This window comes from Anser brachyrhynchus (genome assembly GCF_964034855.1).
Source record: "Anser brachyrhynchus genome assembly, chromosome: 16".
Classification (NCBI taxonomy): Eukaryota; Metazoa; Chordata; class Aves; order Anseriformes; family Anatidae; genus Anser; species Anser brachyrhynchus.
In genome coordinates this window covers 15,870,459-15,880,357 of record NC_137734.1, presented here as the reverse complement: position 1 = coordinate 15,880,357, position 9,899 = coordinate 15,870,459, and the positions used below count along the sequence as shown (strand labels likewise).

The 9,899-nt window shown below is 50.8% G+C and overlaps 1 protein-coding gene across 7 annotated transcripts in view; it reads left to right on the top strand.

Annotated features, from left to right (window-relative positions):
- Window positions 1-1,344: 1,344 nt before the first annotated feature.
- The window catches only part of NCOA6 (nuclear receptor coactivator 6), a 47,194-nt gene continuing 38,639 nt past the window's right edge, over window positions 1,345-9,899 (top strand). For 3 of the 7 annotated variants that reach the window (XR_013940192.1, XR_013940193.1, XM_080558831.1), the window contains exon 1: window positions 2,007-8,803. The gene's annotated coding sequence lies outside the window, so the exon portion shown is untranslated. Of the gene's footprint in view, window positions 1,461-2,006; window positions 8,804-9,899 lie in introns of those variants that run through there. The other 4 variants (XM_080558829.1, XM_080558830.1, XM_080558832.1 and 1 more) reach the window with 4 other exon arrangements.

The following is a 9,899-nucleotide window of genomic DNA, read 5'->3' as shown; positions in this document are numbered from 1 at the left end:
CATTCCTGGATGGACTCTGTGCCCTGCAAGCTGCTATGTGGTAGATGCCTGCTGTAAAGCCCCTGGGTGCTAATGTGTGTTTTTAGGGAGTAAGCACCATCTGTATTAAAAATATTGTATCCTAGTAATCTTCTATAAAGGTCTTATACTCTTTTTTTTTTTTAAGCTTCAGGCAGGAAATGCCTTTTATTACTTTATGGAATGGGGTACTAAACCCACAGCCTCCAGGGCTGTCCCAAGCAAAGGGTCGCTCATCTGGCTGACGATGCAGAGAATCCTGTCTCCTGTGGAAGAACTCGTCCCAAAAGCCAGTGCAGCGGGCACACCGCTTTTTCCGCCTCTCGCCCAGCTGCAGGACACATCACTTGGAGATACAGCATCAGGACCCTCGAACCGGAGCCGTGCTGCCCACCGGGCTCCGTCAGCAGTAAGAAGAACAGCTTTTGGTGTGGGTGCTGTTGCCCAGCCCAACACAGCGGAGCTCCGTGACTGCACACCGCAGGTCCGTTTGGTGGCTTTGGGGCAAAGCTGGGGAAGGTGCTCCCGTACCCCGAGCTGCGGGGGTGCCGGTGTCCCCGGGCAGCCCCGGGGCTCAGGCTGTCTTCGGAGAAGGGGAGGCGACGCTTCCCCCACCCAGGTTTGCGAAGCGGCCTCCAGCCCAGGCCTCTCCTCGCCACCGCGCTGCACGAGGCGCGTCTGTGCCCGTCGCCGGCCCCTCCGGGAGCCGCTAGGCGGGGAGGGCTCCTCCGCCCCGGGCGGGCCCGCGCCCAGGGGTCCCCAGGCACCGGCTGCGAGCGCCCCGGGGCCGCGGCGGCTGGCAGAGAAGATGGCGGCGGCCCCCCGGGAAGGGACCGAGCGGGCGGAGCGGGCGCCGCGGCGTCCCCGCGCCCGGCCGGGGGCTGCGGGCAGCTCCCGCCCACCTGCGGCCGGAGCGGGCGTCCCGAGGGGCCCTGCCGAGGCCCAGCGGGACCCTCACGGCGCGGGGACCGCCGCGGGGCGCTGCCCGCCGGCCGCGACCGGGCTCGGGCCGCCCGCCCCGCAGCGGGTGCGCGGGTCGGGGCTGCGGCCTCGGGGGTCTCCGCCCGGCCGCGGCGGCGGCGCCCCCTTTGTGCGGGGCAGAAACGGCGGCGCCGCGGCCTCGGCGGGGAGCGGGGCGAGCGGCCCCGAGCCCGCGGCGCCCGCTCCCGGCGGCGGCGGCGCGCTCGGACGCAGGCGCGCGGGGCGGGCGGTCACGTGGCCGCGGCGGAGGCGGCGGGAGGCGGAGCGGCGGCGGCGGCCTGCGGAGGGTGTCCGGGCGCCCCAGGGCCGACCGCCACCTCCCGCCCCCGCCGTCACGGGGCGCGGGCCCCGCGCGCCCCCGCTCGCCCCGGCGGCCCCCGCCCCTCCCGCGCGCGCTCGCGGAGCGGGCACGGCGGCAGCGGCGGCGGCCCCGCGGCCGCCAGCAGCGGCACCGGCGCCAGGTGAGGGCGGGGCGGGCCCGCCGCGGGGCCTCGCCGCGGCCCCCGGCGGCGCGGGGCGGGGGAGCGGGCGGCGGGCGCGGGGAGCGGCGGGCGTGACAGGGGCGGCGGGGCGGAAGCGGCGCCCCGGCGGTGTCAGGGCCGGCGGGGCCCGGAGCGCGGCCCGGAGCAGGCCGCGGCGGGCCCGGGGCCGCCGAGAGATGCCCGGGCTCGGGGCCCGCCGCCGGTGCGGGGCCGGGCCGAGCCGAGCCGAGCCGAGCCGGGCCGGGCCGGGCCGCCCCCCGCTCCATTCCTCCCCCCCCCCGCTCAGCCCCCGGGGAGGCGGGAGCCTGGTCGCGGGACGGGGCGCGGTGCCGGGCCCGGAGCGTGTCAGCGGGCCCCGCTCGGGGCCGCGGCCTGGGCCCCGCCTGTCCCGGGGCGCCCCGGGCCGCTCGGGAGCTGCCCCGCGCCGGGAGGCGGCCGCTGGAAGGGGCGCGGCGGCTGCGGCCCCGCGAGCCCCGGCTGGGCGCTGCCCGCCCCGCAGCCCCCGGGTCAGCCCCGGCCGGCCCCGGGGCCCTGCTCCGGGCCCGTGCCCGAGCCCGCCCGGGGCGGAGGGGCACCGCTGCGGTCCGCGGGGCCGTGCCGAGCGCTGCCTTCTGGCCCGCGGAGGGCGAGAGCGCTTCTGGCCGGAACGGGAAGGCGGGCGGAGTGCGCTGCGCCGGGGGAGCTCCTGGCCCGGTTTAGGTCGTGGCTGTTTTTAGTTTCCCTGCCCTCGTGCAGGCACAGGTGGCTTTTAAAGATGTCAGTGAAGGTGCCTTGACGTGTCTTTGAGCCCAGGCTTTTGTCTGGATTTCCCCGTAACTCTTCAAGGTGCTCGTAGAAAGGCTTCTTCGCTTATTCCCGTGGTTTGATTTCCGCAGTTCCCATAAATTTAATTCCTTTTAGAACATCTTAGAAAACTCGGGATTCTCATTCCTTCTGATTTTTTTTGGGGGGGGAATGGGGGAAACAGGAAGGAGCAGGCTTTTCTGTTGCTCTCCTTGGCATGGGTTTGAAAGCTGACGACAAACTGTAGCTGTCTGAGCCTTGTCACTAAGACTTCCTAACCCCTCACCTTCCAGACCTTGTGCGTGTCATTACCTTAACCAAATTGTGAGTAAGCTGCAGAAAGCTAATAGAAAACTGTAATAAAATCTTTCTCAGTTGAATTTTATTGTAGGAAAGGTAGCGCTTCCTATTGGTGTTTATAGTTAGTGTTCTTTATAGTCTGTCCATTTCTCTACAGATATACAACTAAAGCATCTTTCAGTATTTCACGTATGAGAAAGCAACCACAAAAAACAAATTTGGTGTTCTCGAAAAAGAGTCACCACGTGAGATAACCACAATTTTTGGATTTATTGGCTCTTTTCGAGTCACAGCAAGTATTCCCAGCTTCTGTGGGCGTCTTGTGGAGCAAGAAATGAGCACCTCAAGATATGTGTCCGTAATGTCTGGGTCTGCAAACCTCTGGACTAAACATACTGCACACAGTGAGGCACCAAGGTGTTTGCTAGGAATTCATATGCTTCTCAAATACCTGTATTCACTGAGCCACGTGGCTTCTTTTTAAAGTTAACTGGCTTTACCAGGATTTATTTCACAGTTGTACTGGATCCTTACTCTCCTGTTAGAAGTCATAAATCAAAAGGGCAGGGAGGGCTGCACACAGACCTGGTCTTTTGTTGAGAAATGACACTTCTCAGTATTTTATAAGTACAGAAAAAAGTACAGAAGGGTATTCCATTAGACTTCAGATTTTGGTTGGAAAAATTCCCAGGCAGTGCTCTCCAGCCATTCTCTATAGAAAGGCTGTTCGGCTATAGAACTTGCAGGGAGGAGTTGTTAACAACAGGCTTCCAAGCGATGCAGTAGTTTTATGCTATTCTACTAAAGAAATAGCTGCTTTCTTAAAAAAAAAAGGGGGGGGGGAGGGGAAAGGGAAAGAAAGAAAATGTGTAGGGAAACCTGAGAAATCCAGATCCCCACCTGCATTTGTGAACTAAGTATTAGTGTTTTCGTTTTTTAGATGCTTAAAATATTTGAACTTGAAAAATATTGGGGTATAGAGTTGAATTCTAATGAACAATTGTAATATCCCTCAGTTCTTCGTAGGTATGATGCTGTCAAAGATTGCATGCCTCTGTAGTAGATATTAAATATTTTAAATTTATATGGTAAACCTGTTTAACAGTTTAGTTATATGTTTGTTTTCTAACACTGTATTGTTTGCTCTTGGATGGAAGCTGGAGTTGCAGTTGAGTTACATAGATATACTAAACGTAACAGATTTGCTACCGAAGATATCGACGGGTTAAAGTGGCTGTCACAGTTCAATTGCATTAGGAATAGTGAGATTTTATAGGTCATTAGCGTCCCTCTGAAGGACAGAAGGTGTGATGTTGATACCTGTTTCAAAATCATGTGTCTATTGAGAAATACAACTGCCATGGTGCGCAGAGAACACTAGTGCGTGGAGCGCCTGCCGGTGTGCAGTGCCCACTGTATGAACAGCAGCACTTACACCTGGCAGCGTGTCCACCTGAGGCAGGGCAGATGCATCCTCAAATTCCCGGTGAGAGATGTTCCAGCTGTTTGGCAGACGACTGAGGTTTTTTTCTTCACACTTGTTTATTGAGACAATGGTTATTGTGTATTCTGTCTAACGCTTGCTCTGTCCTGTTTTCAAACTCTTCTGTCACTTCCAGAGCAGATCACTCGTGTTCTTCAGCAGGAGCTACCTCATGCGGATAACATTTCAACCGTGTAGCCGGTGTGTTTCTTAGTTTGTACACCTCGATAGCTGAAGGTTTGGCTCAAGATGGTGTGAGAAACTCTGATTCTCTAGTGACCTGACTGATTAGAAGGAAGAGAATTAATAATAATAATAATGTTAATAAAGGCTTTCCAGTGATGCAACTGGCATTGAAAGTTCAGCTAGGCTTTGGATTGCACAGGAGAGGTAGTAGTGGAAGTGCTCCATAGTCCAAGGAGTATGGGATTTTCATCAGCCTGTTGGGTACCAGGGCTCGTTTCCTTTCCATTGTGTCCTCTGTTGCCGCTGCTAACAGCAGCCCATCTGCATTCTGAATAGCCCTTCCAAAATTGTTGTTGACATACTTACAAATAGGAACAAGAAGTGAATTCTGGTGTGTGTGTGTGTAGTGACTTTCATGCTGTGTCACAATAAATAACTGTTCTTCATGTATTTGGGGAAAAGAAAGATGAACGGTCAGGCTTACACAGAGTGTAACTGCTCCGTAGACTCGGCAGCACGCAAGAACCATCCTCTTTTTGGAACTGGGAGGACTGTTGCTGCCTTCCCCAGCTTGAATGAGTAGTCCTGAAGGATAGTCCTACATAAGGGTTTGGATCAGACTCGTACAGTAATTGAGAAGTGCAGCAGAAGAATGATACCTTGTCGAAGTTCGATTGTCCTTATATAAGCTGATAATTTTGGGACAGGAAGTTGCCTGTATTGAGTTGTTATGTGGGAGTCTGAATTTTAAGTTTGTGATCTATGAAAGGGAATAATGTATTTATTCCCAGTAAAAGACGCATGCTGTTGTCTTCTCCAAGTCCTGTGCTTATCATTTTAATTTTATAATTATTACTCTTTCAATAACCAAATAAGTGGCATTCCAGACGCCTGAGCTGGTATGAGATTTTACTTCTCCTTATGCTTTCTGGGTAGTACTTACAGAGGCTGAATTAGACGTAAGCCTCTGTTTCGCATACATGTGCGCAGGCACACTCTCATAAGTCTCTTGGATGATCCAAGGAAATCATGACGATTTTTTCTGCCTTGCTTCCTGCTAAATTAGCAGTTTTGGCTTGTGTAATACATCACTTTCCAAGCAGTGGGTGGAGGGAACGTGAGAGATGAGAGAGAGGGCTCAATCTGACAGTTCTGATGGGTCTCTGCCAGCTGTTCCAGAGACATGGAGGAGTTAGCATTTGCAGATTTGGGACTACAGCTGCAGGAGCCGAACCTCCCAAGGCAAAAACATTGCCAGGTTTTTTAGCGAGGCTCAGTGAAGAATAACACGGGACAAGAAAAAGTGTCTCCTTTTCTGGCTGCAATGTGGAAGGTGTTCCTTCTGAGGTTTTCTTGGGGTATTTTTCCCATCCCCACAACAATACATTGCTGTCTAGTTCAGTTGCATCCTAGTTTTACCATCCTAGGGATTATGTGGTTCTTAATAGCAGTAGTGGCAATAAATAGAAAAAAAAAAAAAAAAGAAAAAGCCTGGGAGAATGCCAAGTATGCTGCAAGTTTTTATGCAATCAGGAAAATCTCGGAATAATCTTGATTTTTAGCAAAAGCCACACCTACATAATGTGTGTTTATGGTGGTTTTTGGTTGGTTTGTGTTTTAGTCAGGGGAAACATTCTCCTTACCGAGTGCTTCATATCAAAAGAATTACTTTTAAGCCATTTATATTAGCTTAAATTTTTTCTTCATACTTTTTAATATTTCAGGGTTTTGTGTGTTTTAGTGAAATTTCGTGGATTTCATTACTGGGAGGAAGAGCCTAATGAAGAATATTCTTCAGTTTTCAGTCAAATTCAGTTCAGGACTGGTAATCACAGGAATACCTGCTGCTGTTATACTGACAGTTATGAGCCTCTGGAAGAATGTGGGGTAAAGGAGTTACCTGTGGGGTACATCAGCCCAGACTGGTTCAGCTGTGGCTAAATTCAGCTTCAAATAAAAAGCCTGTCACAACAGACGCAATGAATAAGTTGCTACTTGAAAAGGCGTTTTCTCATAGCCTTCAGAAGATGAGATAAAGTAGTTTCTTGTCAAGATGCATCTAATTTTAAATAGCTTCTCATTTTACTTGTTTGCCGATTGCGTTGATGGGTCTTAATGAAAAGTTTCGTACTGCAGGACTCTGTCACAGTATTGATCTGTTACAGGCTATGGTATCTTTCTTCCAAATAGGGATAGCCTTAATATGTGAAATTAACAATTCAGCTAATGAGAAGTATTTGATCAGATGCTATGCCACATAGACTGTAGCTTCCACGAGTGATGCTGAAACTGGTTAGCTCATGGCAGAGGGCTGGGAGCCTTCTTGTGTTCATATCTCAACAGTTGCAAATGGGAATCTTTCTACATGGCTAACTTAGCTGCAGTTAAAACTCGTTCTGGAGTTATCATCTTGCCTTCTTATTTTTAAAGCAGTCTTGGTGATCAAGTCGGTCAACTTCCATTGACATAAAAATTAATTGCTCAGATGGAGACGTGTCTGCTGCAGCATGGCATGCGTTGTGGAGTTTCAGCCAAGTTCATAAATTGTAGTTTCATAAAACTTTAACAAGCCGGTGTTCCACTAAACAACCTGCTATCAAAATGCATCACGATAACAAAAGGTCATATGTGCTGTACAAGCTGTAGTTTTCTACTTTTCAGAAACGTTGAGGTTTTAGGCATTTTATGCCTGAGGGCTATGGGAGCTTAGCAGAAAATTATGAAAGCAGTGAGTAGTTGTGCGTCAGAATGAATGTAGCCTGCCGTCCTGTGCACTTACTTGTTTAGTTTTCTTGATGTTTGGGGAAGCGTAAGTTCAAACCGAAACTTTTCCTGTTGACCAAACTCTTAAAAAGGCTGTTTTTGTGGATTCTTTGGTGTCTGCTAAGGTATCCATTTAATCTCTAGGCATTTCCAGGGTCCCTATCAGGTAACTTATTGTAATGAAAGCTGGACCTAATGAGCCACTGTTGATTAGTTATCTTCCATAACCAAATTTGATAGCGTTGCGTGTGCTCAGGGGAATGAAGACAGCCACCGTTAGCTGTTCCTTCTCCAGTAGCCTGGGCTAAGTGCCCTCACTTTGCTCCTGGAGCTGGCGAGGGCAGCCCACTGCTGCCCGCCCTCTTCATCTCCGCAGAGGTTTTGGGTCTGTGGATCCGCTCCTTGCCCTGCACCCGATGGGAGGGAGGGCCCAGAGCCCCCTCAGGATGGAGAAACGGAGGAGCAAAAAGCCCCTCGGTGCCTTGTGCCGAGGAGAATGGTCGGGGGACATCCGTTTGTAAAAAGGGTGAAAAGTTGGAAGGAATGTGGTATCCACTTCATGGCATGGAAAGAAAGCATTTTTAGTTTCGGCCTACGTTTAATGAATGATATTAAAATGTCAAATTTCAGATTTTGTGTTTGCCTGTTATCTTGTTGTCTAGCCATGGTATTTATGTGGGCTTGCATAGTCTCCGGTATAGCTGGAAACAGCGGAGTTACTGCTTATGTTTTAGCCAGCCAGGGCTTTTACTCGGCCTTCTGCGTCTTCTTGAATTACAATGCATTTTAGAAATACAAGAAGTTATCAGAGTTTGAAAAGTGTTAGGTGTCTATGAAAAGTGCTACAAGCATATATGGTCTACTGTGAATACTGTTTTCCTCCCTTGGAGTTGCTGGGCAGGCAGAAGAGCAAAGCATAATACTAAGGCTTTTAAAGCTATTAACTTGTTTTCTACATAGAAAATACCAAATTTCTGCTTTGGCTTTGAGTTTTGTTCCCTCGCCTGCTTTCTCACTGATGAGCAGGTTTGCATGTAGGCAGAAAATTTGCTTGAAAACCAGGACTGAGGTGTTAGTATAAATCATTCTGATTTGGAGGGAGGCGTTTTGTTTTTGCTGAAGCCATTAGTTTTACTGCTCTGTTTTCATTACCTTGAGAGGTTTGAGTGCAACTTGATGAAACCGTGAACAGAAGCGTGTTCTGGGGATGGATTTGCCTCACTGTGTTGGCCATCTGCAATAAAAATGTCCATGTGAGACCTGAGGTGGTTGTGTGGGCTCATAATGTGCTTCTGGCGTGAGATTAGCAGGTTAGCCTGAGCTGGTTTAGGTGTCTGCTTATGAAAGGTGAAATGCATTGTAGTTGTGCCAGTTCCTTTTTTTTTTTTTGGAAATTAATTTAATCTAGAAGAGTTTATCTTGAAAAAGGACATTAGAGTATGATCTTTTTTCCAGCCAGAGGGAACTTACAGAAAGCATACAGTTTTTTTGCCTCTAACAGAAGGTTGGTTTTTCTAGATCCTTGTTCTTAGTGTTTGCTCTTAATACTTGAATATAGTAAGAAGCGCTATTATTATCGCTAAGGAGAGGGGTGGAATTTGCTGCAAAACTGTGTGTTAAAAAACGAGGTATTCACTGTGTTGTATTGAGTATTTTTGTTACTTTGCTTCCTTGTCTTACCAAACATGATGGTTTTCTTTCAGGATTACATTTTTGGGAGTTACTGTTTAACAATGTTTGCCAGCTTGGAATTAACTGAAGACCTGTTGCATGCCACAAAATAACTGAAGTTGTGGAATTGGTTTTGGTAGGTAAAAAAAAAAAAAAGTATATGATGCCTTTGAATATTTCTTGTTCTTATATATTCTCCTTCAGACTGTCCGCTGCCTGCAGTGCTTGTGTGTGTTGGATGGGCAGGGCTGGGCTGTACTGAGAGCTGACTTCTCAGTTACCACGCTGGGCTACAGGTGTTTAATGTGAGGTTTCTAGCTGTTCGCAGCCTTCCTTCCAGAGAAGGACATCCAGCATGGGTTCACCAAGGGTAAATCGTGCCTGACCAATTTGGTGGCCTTCTAGGGTGGAGTGACTGCATCCGTTGACAAAGGAAGACCGACCGATGTCCTCTACCTGGACCTGTGTAAGGCCTTTGGCACAGTCCCACATGACATCCTGATCTCCAGATTGGAGTGATGTGGATTTGGTGGGTGGACCATTCAGTGGGTAAGGAATTGGCTTGAAGGCCATACCCAGAGAGCGGTGCTCAATGGCTCCATGTCCAGGTGGAGGCTGGTGACGAGCGGTGTCCCTCAGGGGTCTGTCCCTAGGACCGGTGCTGTTTAATATCTTTATCAACGACCCAGACAGTGGGATCGAGTGCATGCTCAGCAAGTTTGCAGATGATGCCAAGCTGAGCGGTGCGGTTGATACCAAAGAAGGAAGAGATGCCATCCAAAGGGACCTGGGCAGGCTGGAGAAGGGGGCCCACATGAACCGCATCAGGTTCAGCAAGTCCAAGCACAAGGTGCTGCACCTGGGCCAGGGCAGTCCCAGACATGAGTACAGGCTGGGAGAAGAACTTGCTGAGAGCAGCCCTGCAGGGAGGGACTTGGGGGTTCTGGTGGATCAAAAGCTCGACATGAGCCAGCAGAAGGGCAACTGCATCCTGGGCTGCATCGACAGAGGGGTGGGCAGCAGGTGGAGGGAGGTGATTGTGCCCCTCTGCTCTGCCCTGATGAGGTCCCACCTGGAGCATTGTGTCCATGTTTGGGGCCCCCAGCACAAGAAGGATGTGGGGCTGTTGGAGCAGGTCCAGAGGAGGGCCACAAAGACGATCAGAGGGCTGGAGCACCTCTCCTATAGAAAAAGGCTGAGAGAGCTGGGGCTGTTCAGCCTGGAGAAGAGAA